The following is a 15,147-nucleotide window of genomic DNA, read 5'->3' on the forward strand; positions in this document are numbered from 1 at the left end:
TATCCTTAGGGTATGAAATTCCACACTCGCCACTTTATCCAACATGTTATGGCTACTGGCAAGAAACACTTAGCTGCCAACTGGACATCTCCTAATCTGTCCACCGATGCAGTGTTTGAAAGTGTAAACCAAGTAATGGTTTCTAGACATATTTTGTCCAAAATCAAAACACTGTCTTTTTTTTTTTTTTTCAAAACATGGTCTCTGTGGATGGATTGGCAAGATAATTTGAGGTTAACATACTTTTAAAACTATTTTCAGGCCTAACATGGCTACTTTCTGATACAATGCCTCAAAGTGTTCTTTGCCGCCTAGAGACAGTTTTGTTACATATATTGTTGTTCAACTGGTTCATAACCAACTGTTTCCCTTTCCCCCTTCCCAGTGGCATACCTAGGACATTTGGCACCCGGTGCTTGGTATTAAAAGACCCCCCCCCCCTAAAAATGGGCGTGGCCACAACCTGCGGCGTGCTTCGCAGCAAAACAATGGGCGTGGTCATGACCATATGAGGGCGGAGCTAACTGTATTTTAAAGTATTAGCTAGTATAGTTGCCCCCAGTATAGCTGCCCCCAGTGGAGCTAGTATAGTTGCCCCCAGTATAGCTAGTATATTTGCCCCCAGTGTAGCTAGTATATTTGCCCCCAGTGTAGCTAGTATATTTGCCCCCAGTATAGCTAGTATAGCTGCCCCCAGTATAGCTAGTATAGCTGCCCCCAGTATAGCTAGTATAGTTGCCCCCAGTATAGCTAGTATAGTTGCCCCCAGTATAGCTGCCCCCAGTATAGCTAGTATAGCTGCCCCCAGTATAGCTAGTATAGCTGCCCCAAGTATAGCTAGTTTAGTTGCCCCCAGTATAGCTAGTATAGCTGCCCCAAGTATAGCTAGTTTAGTTGCCCCCAGTATAGCTAGTTTAGCTGCCCCCAGTATAGCTAGTATAGCTGCCCCCAGTATAGCTGCCCCCAGTATAGCTGCCCCAAGTATAGCTAGTTTAGTTGCCCCCAGTATAGCTAGTATAGCTGCCCCAAGTATAGCTAGTTTAGTTGCCCCCAGTATAGCTAGTTTAGTTGCCCCCAGTATAGCTAGTATAGCTGCCCCCAGTATAGCTAGTATAGCTGCCCCCAGTATAGCTAGTTTAGTTGCCCCCAGTATAGCTAGTATAGCTGCCCCCAGTATAGCTAGTATAGCTGCCCCCAGTATAGCTAGTTTAGTTGCCCCCAGTATAGCTGCCCCCAGTATAGCTAGTATAGCTGCCCCCAGTATAGCTGCCCCCCAGTATAGCTAGTATAGCTGCCCCCAGTATAGCTAGTATAGCTGCCCCCAGTATAGCTAGTATAGCTGCCCCCAGTATAGCTAGTATAGCTGCCCCCAGTATAGCTAGTGTAGCTGCCCCCAGTATAGCTGCCCCCCAGTATAGCTAGTATAGCTGCCCCCAGTATAGCTGCCCCCAGTATAGCTAGTATAGCTGCCCCCAGTATAGCTAGTATAGCTGCCCCCAGTATAGCTGCCCCCAGTATAGCTAGTATAGCTGCCCCCAGTATAGCTAGTATAGCTGCCCCCAGTATAGCTAGTATAGCTGCCCCCAGTATAGCTAGTTTAGTTGCCCCCAGTATAGCCAGTACAGTTGCCCCCAGAATAGCTAGTATAATTGCCCCCAGTATAGCTAGTATAGTTGCCCCCAGTATAGCTAGTTTAGTTGTGAGGAAAGCCTGGAAGGAGGGGTGGCGGGGAGGGGGGCAGGACCCCCCACCTCCCTCACCTGGGTCCCCCTTCTTCTGGCGCTTCCCCCTCCTAATTAGCAGCAGCGGGCAGGAGCGGCGAAGAAGACTCACTCACCTGCTCCTGACGATAGCGGCGGCGCATAGCGTCATCCTCACGCGACGCTGGTCTCCAACTTCTCTGTCACTCACTGTGCTTCCGCCAATCAGGAAGCACAGTGAGCGGTGGAGAAGGCGGAGACCAGCGTCACGTGACGATGATGCTATTTGCCATCGCCTGGAACGCAGGAAGGAGGTGAGTAAGTCCTCTTGCCCGCTGCTGCCCGTGCCCGCTGCTACTAATTAGGAGGGGGAAGCGCCAGAAGGAGGGGACCCAGGTGAGGGAGGTGGGGGGTCCGGCCCCCCTCCCCGCCGCTTTCCCCGCCACCCCTCCTTTCCGTGCTGCTTCCCCTCCTGTCCTGCGCAGGCCTCTGTGGGAGGCCTTGATGACACCCCCTGGGGCGCCCGACACCCGGTGCGGGGCGCCCCCTGCCGCCCTATGGTAGGGACGCCTCTGCCTCTTCCTTTCCTCCTGTAAAAACGTAATTGGTGGTTGCTAGGGGTTACCTAGAGATCACATTAATCGGCACCAGCAGCCTGAAACTGCGCGTAGTCACTTGACATTCTCACGTCAGCAACGGACAATGGAGGGAAATCACAGAAATCTTCAAACAACAAAGGAGATTTTTGGGGGGCAATACAGGGATACAGCAGAAATGCAGGTGCATCATGTTTACCTCAGCAAAGCACAAATCTGAAATTCATCTTGTGCTTCATGGCTCTTGAGTCCTTTCCTAGTGACTGGCTCTTTCTTATCTCTTCATCTGAACAGTGGCTATGTTATGTTGCACTACAGCATATCTAAGATGCAGATTAAAAAAAGTAGAATAAGTAGTGAGCTCCCTTGGCTGTCATTCTCTTATAAACAGCCAGCCAAGGGTTAGCTCCTGACCCCATCCCAAAGGGTGGACTCGCTGTCCATCACATTCTAGGCCTACAATTGGCTGATAGGAGCATGTGTAATGTACCTATAGCCCACCGCGCAAATTCTGTGCATAAAGTCTCTAACTCAGCCATGGTTTTCTAACATTAATAGGGGATTCTATATTGCAAGAATACTACCTGTAAGATCGTTTCTTACACCTCCTTCCCTTACCCAGCTGGCCCTGGCTCAATAGGAATGAAGTGGATAACACCCTTGAGCCGTTTTCCCTCCCCTCCTGCCTATGTTACTTTCCTTCCCCTTTTCCCTTATTTCCTTTCCCTATATATAAAATTTTGTTCTAGTATTAACAAGCACGGTTATATTTGTTGCATGTGTCGCTATCACTCTTGCCCTCCCTTCAAGGGGGACAATATTTTGATGTGTTTTACCTTGTTTGTCATGCTTTATTCTTTTAATAAACAACTTTGAAACTAAACCACCAGCATGCAAGAAAATACTATTTTAATAATTTTGAGAGCATTTTTTCAACTACTTTGTGATACTTCAGTTGCAAAGTGTTGAAAAGTTATTTTAAAGAGAAGATGACCAAAAATTATCTCCTAGGAGAAATCTCAGGAGAAAAAGTTTATTGGATATGGGTCTTTGTATGTTGTCCTTAGCACCTTCTCTGCTCTCACAACAACTTTCTATGGCCTGTCACTGTCACTTGTGTACCCTCTGCAGAGCTGTCACCCTGTTACTCTCATCTTACTGCCCCATGAGAGGTCCTTGGGCCTATTTCATTTACAGTGATCACCAGCAGGTAGGACTGGCACGTTTCATGTATGCATTTAAAAATCCTTATTACTGAATTAACAAGTAAAAAAATCAAGATTGCACACATACTGTATAAGATAGTCAATGAAGGGGGCAGAAAAAAACATAAAAAAGAAAGTGCTGATGCTTGTAAAGGGGATGAAGTGCTATAAATTGTGCAGAGGCTTACTAGGAGTGGGATCGGCAAACACAGGAACAATGTGGAAGCCTAACACGCTCTAAGCACAGCTGCTTCAATGAGCCTCCATTGCTAGTGCCAAGTGTTTTCACTTGTTGATTTTGGAATTTCACATGTATTATATTTATTACTTATATTCCTTGCACACTTTTTGTCCCAGGTTTTTTTATACAGTATTTGGTCTAGTATGTGATTCACCTCAGCTTATCAATTTAATCTTTTATTCGCACCTTCCTTTGGCTTGCTGCCAGTGGCATTTATTTTAATATATATATTTTCCTCTGATATTGTACTGGCAGTAGGTTGTCTGATTACATTCAGCTTTCATAAACACACCTGATTAGAAGGACTGAACAGAGGTATACCCTAGTAGAAAAGTATGTAAAACTTGACTTTTGGTTCACGCGCTCCAGCCATCAGGTTGCCTAGGAGACGCGTGAGTCATATTGATTCAATGAACGACAGTGGTGGCCTTGATACAAAAATTTTCCGCAAACCTACGGCCACCAATTCATTGTTAACTTGGAATAGTTTTCTCCCAGAACCCCTTGACGCAGTGACGTCATCTAATTTATTCACTTCCCCGAGCGTGAGGGCTCCCTGAAGTCTGAGTCAAGCAGTTTTCAGCTACATACAGGTACTCGTGGACCTTTCTTGCGAATATATGGTTCACTATAGACATTTATTTCCATTGGTCCAATATATTGATAGATGTTTCTACAGTCCAATGAGACGTGATTTCCTTATCAAGGTGGTGGGCGTGGTGATCTCCCGCCCTACCCAGCATCCCTTGGGCACCTGACCACACTATAAAAGGAGAGCCTGGACGTCCATTCTCCAGCAGGCTGCTGGTAGTGGCCGTAACTCTGCTACTTTTGCTAACTTTTTGTAAATATGTGAAATTTATATTTATTATGTGTAGCACTTTATCACTCTATCACTAGGGCATATTCACTCCTGACGAAGTATCCAATTGAGGAAATGAAACATGTTGAGTTTGGTGTAGGGTTTATAATATTTACTAGTGTGAACTAGGAGGATGGTCTTTTGACCCAGAACCTTGTTTCCTCCAGTCCACTTTTTTCACAGTTAACAAAATAGCCAGCAAATATGATGTTGTTTTAATGTAACTTTATTAAAAGTTAAGTTTTACATACTTTTCTACTAGGGTATACCTCTGTTCAGTACATTTAGCTTTTGAAGAAAGTTTTTATTCCTGCTTTATGTGGTTTGAGGCTGTATTCATAGTGGGATGCTGCAGTTTAATGCGACATTAAAGTCGCAACGTGTCTGCGTTAAGAGGTAACGCACTGCAAGCAGTAAATTACCATAACGCAACATTTTTAATGCGACTTTAACGTCGCACTGTTAAGGGCCCATAGGATTATCATTGCAGTGCGGTAAGCTGCGTTATAAGTCTTTATAACTCGCGACCATAACGTCCCACTGTGAATGCGACCTTAATATTTTTGTCAGCTTGTGATTTTCAATAAAGTTTGCATTATCATTTATTTCTCTTAATGGAGTATGCTTCCTTTTGTGTACATAATGGCAACTTTTTAAGTGGTTTAGTAAATTTTTGAGCCTATATGTACTAATATTGTGCAGTATCTTGCATGCTCTGTTGATTTGATTGCAATGTTCACAAATGGTATTCTGAAGATGGTAACAAACCCAAGGCTATCAATTCCCATCCTATTAAAAACCCTTGAATGTTTTCTGGTCTTTTGGGCCTGTCTATGAATGTAGATAAGTCTGAGGACATGTATTGCAATGAAGCGAGGAGGACATCCGAAATCTTTAACTTCCAAAACATATCTCAATACATCCAGTATCTTGGTTCAAAATTAGCGAATAAAATATAGAATTTATTTAATCTGAATAGTAAACCAATGATATTGCACTTGCTGAACGAAATGAAGGCATGGGTGTAAGGTCCACTGGCCGCTCATGGCAGCGGAACGCCGAGGCGCAAGACTCTAGGTCTCGGCCTGTTTCTGACGTCACTGGAGCGCATGGTGCTCAGTTCCCATTGGATAGGCGGCGGACGCGCTCTCAGTACGCGCTCCGCCGCTGTAAACAATAACCATATGTGCGCATAGCGTGTCAGCAGCGCTGCTGACAAGCTCTCTGTGGATTGGTCACTTTGGATTCCTTTAGTTCTGATTGGTTAGTGCTAGTATAAATGTAAGGTGGGTGCCCTCAGTTATCGCCCGTGATAGCCTGTGCTGGGCTTGTTGCTGAGATTGTGCTCACACCAAGTGCTTGTCTTGCTGAAGACTTGTGCCTGTCTCTTGACTAACCTTCTTCTAGATTAGATTACCTGTTACCGACCCCGCTTGTACCTGACCACGCTTCTATATTGGATACCCTGTTACCGACTCGGCTTGTTGAAAGGATTCGCATGAACGTTGCCTGCACTGACCCTGGCCTGATCGACCTTGCATATGTCTAGTGATATACTTCAGCCATTTCCTGCTACCTTCTCTTGATCTGCAGTGCTTCAGCCTTTCAGGCCTCAGGTTACTATTCAGTATACTGTGTTGCATTGCATCGCTTTGTTTGGTGATTGCTATCTGCCAGTTTGTATGCTACATCTGCCTGCAGGGTATTGTAGTTTTATTAGGCAGGCGCTTTCACCGGAGTTTGGGCTGGGTTATATGTCAGTCACATGGGCATACAGCCAGACTCACAGCAGGTGACCAGGCAAGCCTGGCAGTGGGATTGTACCTATACAGTATATCATGGTCGGGCAGAATCAATTATGTAAAAATGACCCTCATACCTAAAATTCCATATCTGTTCAGAGTACTACTCATTAAAGGACTTCCAAGGCCAAAATCTGCCCCCAAAACGTAAAAAAAGTTAACTACCTGCATGACTTTGTAAGGTGCCGTTCCGCCTGGTCCCCTCTGCTCAATAGCCCCCTGAAAGGCTGCGACCCCACGGTCCGGGTCGGTATCTGCAGCCTGCATAAAGATGGCCGCCGGAGCTGGCCACGGCTGCGCAGTCCGCATAGCCACTACTGCAGCTGCGCAGCTCTAGGGCCAACCCCCCGATCTACATAACAGGCAGTGTGGATCGGAGGGTTGGCCCTAGAGCTGCGCAGCCGCAGTAGCGGCTATGCGGCTATGCGGACTGCGCTCCCGGCCCACGGTTCATTAGCCAGGCAATCAGTGAATCCAGCTATGGTGCCCAATCACTGATTCCTCTCCCCCCGCTGAAAAAGCGACAGCTTCTCTCAGAAGCTGCGCCTTTTCTGGCTGTTACCTCCCCCATGCGTCTCTCTAAGCGTATGTTACGCTTAGAGTGACGTCATGTAAACAAACTGATGGCCGCCATCTTGTGGCCAAAAAGTAATACTACAACTAAAAGTAAAAAAAAATAAAAATCAACACACATTTACATTATAAACCTATTGTTTACATCCCACCCTCCCAAAACTACCCAAATAAAATGTTTAATATAAAAAAACAAAAACCATTACAATAAAAAAAAATGTAAATATTTACCTAAGGGTCTAAACTTTTTAAATATCAATGTAAAGATGAAATATTTCTATATTTTTTTTATTGTAAACTTGTAAATAGTGATAGATCCAAAACGGAAAAAAGGCACCTTTATTTCCAAATAAAATATTGTCGCCATACATTGTGATAGGGACATAATTTTAACGGTGTAATAACCGGGACATATGGGCAAATACAATACGTGAGTTTTAATTATGGAGGCATGCATTATTTTAAAACTATAATGGCTGAAAACTGAAAAATAATGCATTTTTTCAATTTTTTCCTTTTTTCTTCCTGTTAAAATGCATTTACAGTAAAGTGGCTCTTAGCAAAATGTACCCCCCAAAGAAAGCCTAATTGGTGGCGGAAAAAACAAGATATAGATCAGTTCATTGTGATAAGTAGTAATAAAGTTATAGGCTAATGAATGAGAGGTGAACATTTCTCAAGTGAAAACGACTGAACGCGAATGGGTTAAGGTTGATCAAACTGACCTGGCGGAGTTGCAGAAGGGGATCTTTCGCTTCATCTGGGGCCATACAAACCTAGGATTGTGAGGAGTCTTATGTCCTGGCATAAAAAAGAAGGTGTCCTATCAGTCCCACATCTCATTAGGTATTACAACGCTGCTCAGCTAGCCCCAATTCCATTGATTTATGCTAAGGAACATACCCTGACCTGGGTATACCTGGAGAATGAACTTATCTCACAGTATTCATGGAAGGGCCTTCTATGGGCTGAGACTACTCTTTACTTAAATCCATTTACTTAAAATCCATTGCCCCTGTCACTTACAATACCTTTGGTCTAAATTGTGATATCATTTGAAACTAAAATCCCCCTTAAAGAGAACCCGAGGTGGGAATTACTAATACTATTGGGGCACAGAGGCTGGTTGTGCACACTAAGACCAGCCTCTGTTGCCCCATCGTGTGCCTCCATGTCCCCCCTGCTCGCCGCTATAGACCCTGCAGTGCTGGCGACACGCAGCGCGTCGCCAGCACAATGTTTACCTAAGCGCTGTCAGTCAGCGCCGCTCCCCCGCCTCCTCCGCATCGCCGCTACCCGCCCGCGTCACTTCCCTCCTATCAGCGGGAGGGAAGGGACACGGGCGGGTGCGCCGATGCGGAGGAGGCGGGGGAGCGGCGCTGACAGACAGCGCTAAGGTAAACATTGTGCTGGCGACACGCTGCGTGTCGCCAGCACTGCGGGGTCTATAGCGGCGCGCAGGGGGGACATGGAGGCACACGATGGGGCAACAGAGGCTGGTCTTAGTGTGCACAACCAGCCTCTGTGCCCCAATAGTATTAGTAATTCCCACCTCAGGTTCTCTTTAACGGCTATTACAGAACTATTTCACAACCCAGACTTCTCTGCTGGTACTCAAGCTAATGATTTTATGTGGTGGAAGGTGGCAGGCATTACTATAGTTCAACAATTATTGATCAGGTCTAAACTAATGAATTACAAAACCTTTTGAAAACATTATCATCCTCCCCAGAGGGAATTTTTTAGACTTATGCAAATTTTCCATTATACACAATCTCAGTTTCATGCTCTTTCTCACTCGGGCCTGATTCGCTTTGAAGAGATCTGTCATGATGACCCCACCCCCAAAGGTGTCCTTTCCTTTCTTTATTCAGTACAAAACACAATACCCCTGATATGAAACTAAAAGATATGTTATTAGAGTGGGAATAGGATATAGGGAAGGATATTTCTGACGAAACATGGGCCCAATGTCTCATACCCTCTCTAAAGGTAGTCTGCAGAGCTCCAACCTAGAGGTCTCCATAGAGTTGCTTCAAAGAGTGTACATAACTCCAGCCAAGGTGCACAGATTAAACCCATCTAAATCTCAATTTTGCTTTAGAAGCTGCCGCATAGTTCACTCTACCATATATGGTGGACATGCCCAAAGGCGACCACATTCTGGGATAAAATGACCTCCCTTTTGAGCGATATCCTTCAAACCTCAATCCCTCTTGTTTTCCTCCTAGGCCATAAAATCACTAAGTTGAAAAATCCCCAGAACAAATGTATTCAATTTATATTTGTAACAGCCAAGACCTTAATCGCCTCCAGTTGTTGGACCCCTAATATCTCATATACCCTGCTGATACAAAAAAGTAAATTATACTATGATTTGCAAAAAAAAAGTATTTATTTATAAAGACCAAATGCCTTTATTTGTGCAGATCTGACAACCTTGGCTGGATTGGAGAGATAGGACCTTGCAGTGTGCCAATTGATCTTGTTTTTTTTCTATATACTTTGACATACTGTATTCTGACATGAAGAAGTTTTGACCACTACCACTTTTGTCTTTATTGGTTTGTTTTTTTCTGTTATTAATGTTGTTTTAATGGTTTTAATGGTTTCATTTTTTTAATGGTTTCATTTTGTGATTATTCTTGTGATTATTTTTAATGGATACAATTAATCCATCACTATGTGTACTATGTTTACATCTTGATGCAATCTTTCTGTTTTGTCCTGCAATCCTTAACCACTTGCCGACCGCCCACAGCCGATGGGCAGCGGCAAAGTGGTGCGCAGAACGACCGCAATACGCCCATTGGCGACGGCTCGTTCTGCGCTTTCTGGCCGGGGATCGCACGTTCATTGGGCGCGCATCAGCCCAGCAATAGGCTCCGCCCACCCGCGACGTCAACCCACCGGCCGTTCGGAAGCGCTGACGGGTTGTTAACCCACGGATCGCCGCACAGTAAGCGTATAATACATTTTGTAATGTATACAAAGCGTATTATACAGGCTGCCTCCTGCCCTGGTGGTCCCAGTGATCGAGGGACCACCAGGGCAGGCTCCAGCCCTCCTTGTCTGCACACACACACACACTGATCTCCCCCCCCCCCCCTGCCCTCTGATCGCCCACAGCACTCCTCAGACCCCCTCCTGCCCACCCCCAGACCCATGTTTGCTCTCAATCACCCCCCCTAATCACCCATCAATTACTCCCTGTCACTATCTGTCAACGCTATTTTTTAGGTTAGGTCCTAAACTGCCCCTGGGGGCTCCTGATCACCCCCCCACACACACACACACACACACACACCCTCAGATCCTCCCCAGACCCCCCCCCCCTGTGTACTGTATACATCTATACTTCTCTGTAATCAACCACTGATCACCTGTCAATCACCTGTCAATCACCCATCAATCACCCCCTGTCACCACCTGTCACTAACACCCATCAGATTAGACCCTAACCTGCCCCTTGCGGGCACCTGATCACCGGCCCGCACCCTCAGATCGCCCACGCACCCGCCCTCAGATCACTTCCGAAGTGCATTGTTTACATCTGTTCTCCCCTTTAATCTCCCCCCTAATCACCCATCAATCACTCCCTGTCACTATCTATTTTTCAGGTTAGGTTCTAAACTGCCCCCCTGGGGGCTCCTGATCACCCCCCACACCCTCAGATCCTCCCCAAACCCCCCCAGACCCCCCCCCCCCCCCCTGTGTACTGTATACATCTATTCTTCCCTGTAATCACCCACTGATCACCTGTCAATCACCCATCAATCGCCCCCTGTCACCACCTGTCACTAACACCGGTCAGATCAGACCCTAACCTGCCCCTTGTGAACACCTGATCACCCGCCCGCACCCTCAGATCGCCCGCAGACCGCCCTCAGATCACCTCCGAAGTGCATTGTTTACATCGGTTCTCCCCTCTAATCACCTACTAATCACCCATCAATCACCCCGTCACCACCTGTCACTGCTACCCATCAGATCAGACCCTCATCTGCCCCTTGCGGGCACCCAATCACCTGCCCACACCCTCAGAATGCCCTCAGACCCCAGCCCTAATCACCTCTCCAGTGCATTTCTTGCATCTATTCTCCCCTCTAATCACACCCTGATCACCTATCAATCACCCCCTGTCACCACCTGTCACTGCTACCCATCAGATCAGACCCTAAACTGCCCCCTGTGGGCACCCAAACCCCCGCCCACACCCTCAGATCACCCTCAGACCCCGCCTGAACACCTCTCCAGTGCATTATTTACATCTGTTCTCCCCTCTAATCACCCATCAATCACCCCCTGTCACTGCTACCCATCATACCAGACAATCACCTCCTGTCACCACCTGTCACCCCCTAGCACACCTACCCATCAGATCAGGCCCTAATTTTCCCTGTGTGGGCTCCTGATCACTCGGCCAAACCCTCAGATCCCCCTCAGACCCCCTTCCGATAACCTCCCCAGTGCATTGATTGCATCTATTCTCCCCTCTAATCACCCCCTGAGACACCCATCAATCACCTACTGTCACCCCCTAGCACTCCTATCCATCAGATCAGGCCCTAATCTGCCCCCTGTGGGCTTCTGATCACCCGGCCAAACCCTCACCCGCCCCACCGCAGTGACAGAATTTTTTTTTTCTGATCACTGCTGGTCTCTACGACTTAATTGTCGCTAAGACCAACCGTTATGCCACACAATACGCAACCGCCAATCCAAGAAGCTACCATGCCCAGCCTTTTCGGTGGAAACCACTCCAAGTTTCCGAACGTAAAATTTTTTGGGGCCTTCTCCTTAACATGGGTCTAGTCAAAAAGAATGTATTGCGGTCTTATTGATCTATGCACCCAATACATCACATGCCATTGTTTTCTGCTGCCATGTCCAGGTCACGATTTGAGAACATCCTGCGCTTCCTGCACTTCAGTGCCAATACAACCTGTCATCTAAGAGGCCACCCTGCTTATGACCGGTTCCACAAAATTCGGCCCCTCATAGACCACCTGTCATCAAAATTTGCAGATGCTTATACCCCTGAACAGGCATTTTGAGACATTTGGTTTCCAGACTACTCCTCACGGTTTTGGGCCCCTAAAATGCCAGGGCAGTATAGGAACCCCACCAAGTGACCCCATTTTAGAAAGAAGACACCCAAGGTATTCCGTTAGGTGTATGATGAGTTCATAGAAGATTTTATTTTTGTCACAAGTTAGTGGAAAATGACACTTTGTGAAAAAATAAAAACAATAAAAATCAATTTCTGCTAACTTGTGACAAAAAATAAAATCTTCTATGAACTCACCATACTCCTAACGAAATACCTTGGAGTGTCTTCTTTCTAAAATGGGGTCACTATACTGCCCTGGCATTTTAGGGGCCCTAAACCGTGAGGAGTAGTCTAGAAAATATCTCTGTAAATGACATTTTTTTGATTTTTTTACACACAATTGTCCATTTACAGAGATATTTCTCCCACCCAGCATGGGTATGTGTAAAAATACACCCCAAAACATATTATATGATTTCTCCTGAGTACGGCAATACCACATGTGTGACACTTTTTTGCAGCCTAGGTGCGCTAAGGGGCCCAACGTCCTTTTAACAGGTCATTTTGAGGCATTTGGTTTCTAGACTACTCCTCACGGTTTAGGGCCCCTAAAATGCCAGGGCAGTATAGGAACCCCACAAGTGACCCCATTTTAGAAAGAAGACACCCCAAGGTATTCCGTTAGTAGTATGGTTCATAGAAGATTTTATTTTTTGTCACAAGTTAGCGGAAATTGATTTTTATTGTTTTTTTTCACAAAGTGTCATTTTCCACTAACTTGTGACAAAAAAAATAAAATCTTCTATGAACTCACCATACACCTAACAAAATACCTTGGGGTGTCTTCTTTCTAAAATGGGGTCACTTTAGGGGCCCTAAAGCGTAAGGAGTAGTCTAGAAACCAAATTGTAACGATTGGTGTCAGCAAGAACAGATTTTCTGATTATTGGTGATCTGCAGTATCACCAATAATACAGATGCTATACCTGATTATGTAGTGATCTGCAGAATCACCAATAATGCGAGTATAGCGAGACACAGGACAACCAGATGTAAAGATAGGTGTTTGGTGCAACAGTAATACAACATATACTGATCACCCGTGGAGCTGGTGATTCAGACTGCACTGCAGCCGATGGTCTCCTGAGGGGCAGGAGAGCAACACCGTACTGCAGCTCCTAATCACCTGAGGAGCAGGTGACTAAGAGAGTATTGCAGCTACTGGTCACCTGAGGAGCAGGTGATTCAGACTGTACTGCAGCTACTGGTCACCTGAGGAGCAGGTGATTCAGACTGTACTGCAGCTACTGGTCACCTGAGGAGCAGGTGATTAAGCTGTACAGAGAATCCCTCACCAGGGACTAGGTTCACTGGTGAGGGCAGGAGAGTCAGACAAGCAGATTCTGCAACAACCGGACAGATACGGTACAACGACAGAATGCTAGATCAGAGTAGTGTTCAGGCTAGGTCGGCAACAGGATCAGATAGGCAGAAGCACAGAATCGGTAGGCAGAAGAGTAGTCAAGGCTAGCAGAAGGTCATAACAAATAATACAATTCAATAGTACTTTAGCTATCAACAGAATCTGACTAAGTGTGGATCCCCAGCTCCTGCTGGTTCTAGCACACTTTGGGATCTGACTAGGTCTGAGTGCTAACACGTAGCATTTGCAACAACAGACGAGGAGCTACTGACAGGCAGGTCCTATATATACTGAGAGCGCCCCATAGCGCCGCCCCAGTCACTCAGCCGATCAGGAGCACTGCTGGAGTCAGTTGACTGGCCGATCAGCTGACTCCCCTTCTATTCGCATAAAGGTCCTGTCGCCTGGCGCGTACGCGCGTAGCCCTCAGTCTATGTGCAACTGAAGGACCAGGTAAAACACCACCATGTAATAGCGCGGCGGAGACAGCTGCCATGCCGCTCACCGCTGCGGCGGCATCTCCGCTATCCATTACAGTACCCCCCCCCCCGAGGAGTGGACCCCGGACACTTCTTACACGGCTTTTCAGGGTATAACTCATGAAACTCTCTCTTTAGATCCTCGGCATGCGGCAATCCGGAACCCAAGTTCTCTCCTCCAGGCCATACCCCTTCAAATAGACCAGGTACTGTACAGAATTCTGCACTAATCAAGAATCTAAAATCTACTCGATCTCATACTCAGGTTGGTCGTCAATCATCACAGGAGGGGGGGGGGGGGGGATTTAGAAGATCTTCCCGAAACCACCTGGAAAGGAGAAAAACCTGAAGAGGAACTCTTCAGATTATTATGCGCAAATTCCGCAAATGGCAGGAACTTTACCCAATCTGACTGCACATCTGCCACATAACACCTGAGAAATTGCTCCAAGGACTGGTTAACTCTTTCGGTCTGTCCATTGGTCTGTGGGTGGTAGCCTGATGAAAATGACAGGTCCATACCGAGCTGGTGGCAAAAGGCTCTCCAGAATTTAGACACAAACTGGACTCCCCTATCTGACACTTCATTCTCCGGAATGCCAAGCAGCCGGAAAATGTGCTGGATGAAGAGATCAGACAATTTCTGGGCCGAGGGGAGTCCCTTCAGAGGGACAGAATGAGCCATTTCCCTGAACCTATCAACTACCACCCAGATGACCGACTTGCCCTCAGACCTGGGGAGTTCTCCGACAAAGTCCATAGACAATAGTGCAGAGGCGTAGCTAGGGTTTCCAGCGCCCGGGGACAAAGACTATTAATGCGCCCTGTAAGGTCAAAAAAGGGGCGTCGGCATGGTAATGGGTGGGGCCAAATATACATGACCTTAGCAGTGGTGTAAAAGGTCTGGCAGGGAAGTTTGAGCTCTGCCATAGTGTTTCCCCCCAAAATACATGTAATCTGACAGCATTTCACCAAAAATACATGTAATTTGGCAGAGGTTCCTCCAAAATACAGATATTTGACAATGGTTGCCCCAAAATAGACACAATCTGGCAGCAGTGGTTCCCCCAACATACATATAATCTGGCAGCTGTTCCCCAAAATACACTTAATCTGGCAGCAGCGGTTCCCCAAAAATACAGTTAATCTGGCAGCAGTTTCCCCAAAATAGGTGCCCCCAGTATAGGTAACCAGGTCTATAGGTGTCCCCAGT

The sequence above is a fragment of the Hyperolius riggenbachi genome, chromosome 1, assembly GCF_040937935.1.
Source record: "Hyperolius riggenbachi isolate aHypRig1 chromosome 1, aHypRig1.pri, whole genome shotgun sequence".
NCBI classification, from domain to species: domain Eukaryota; kingdom Metazoa; phylum Chordata; class Amphibia; order Anura; family Hyperoliidae; genus Hyperolius; species Hyperolius riggenbachi.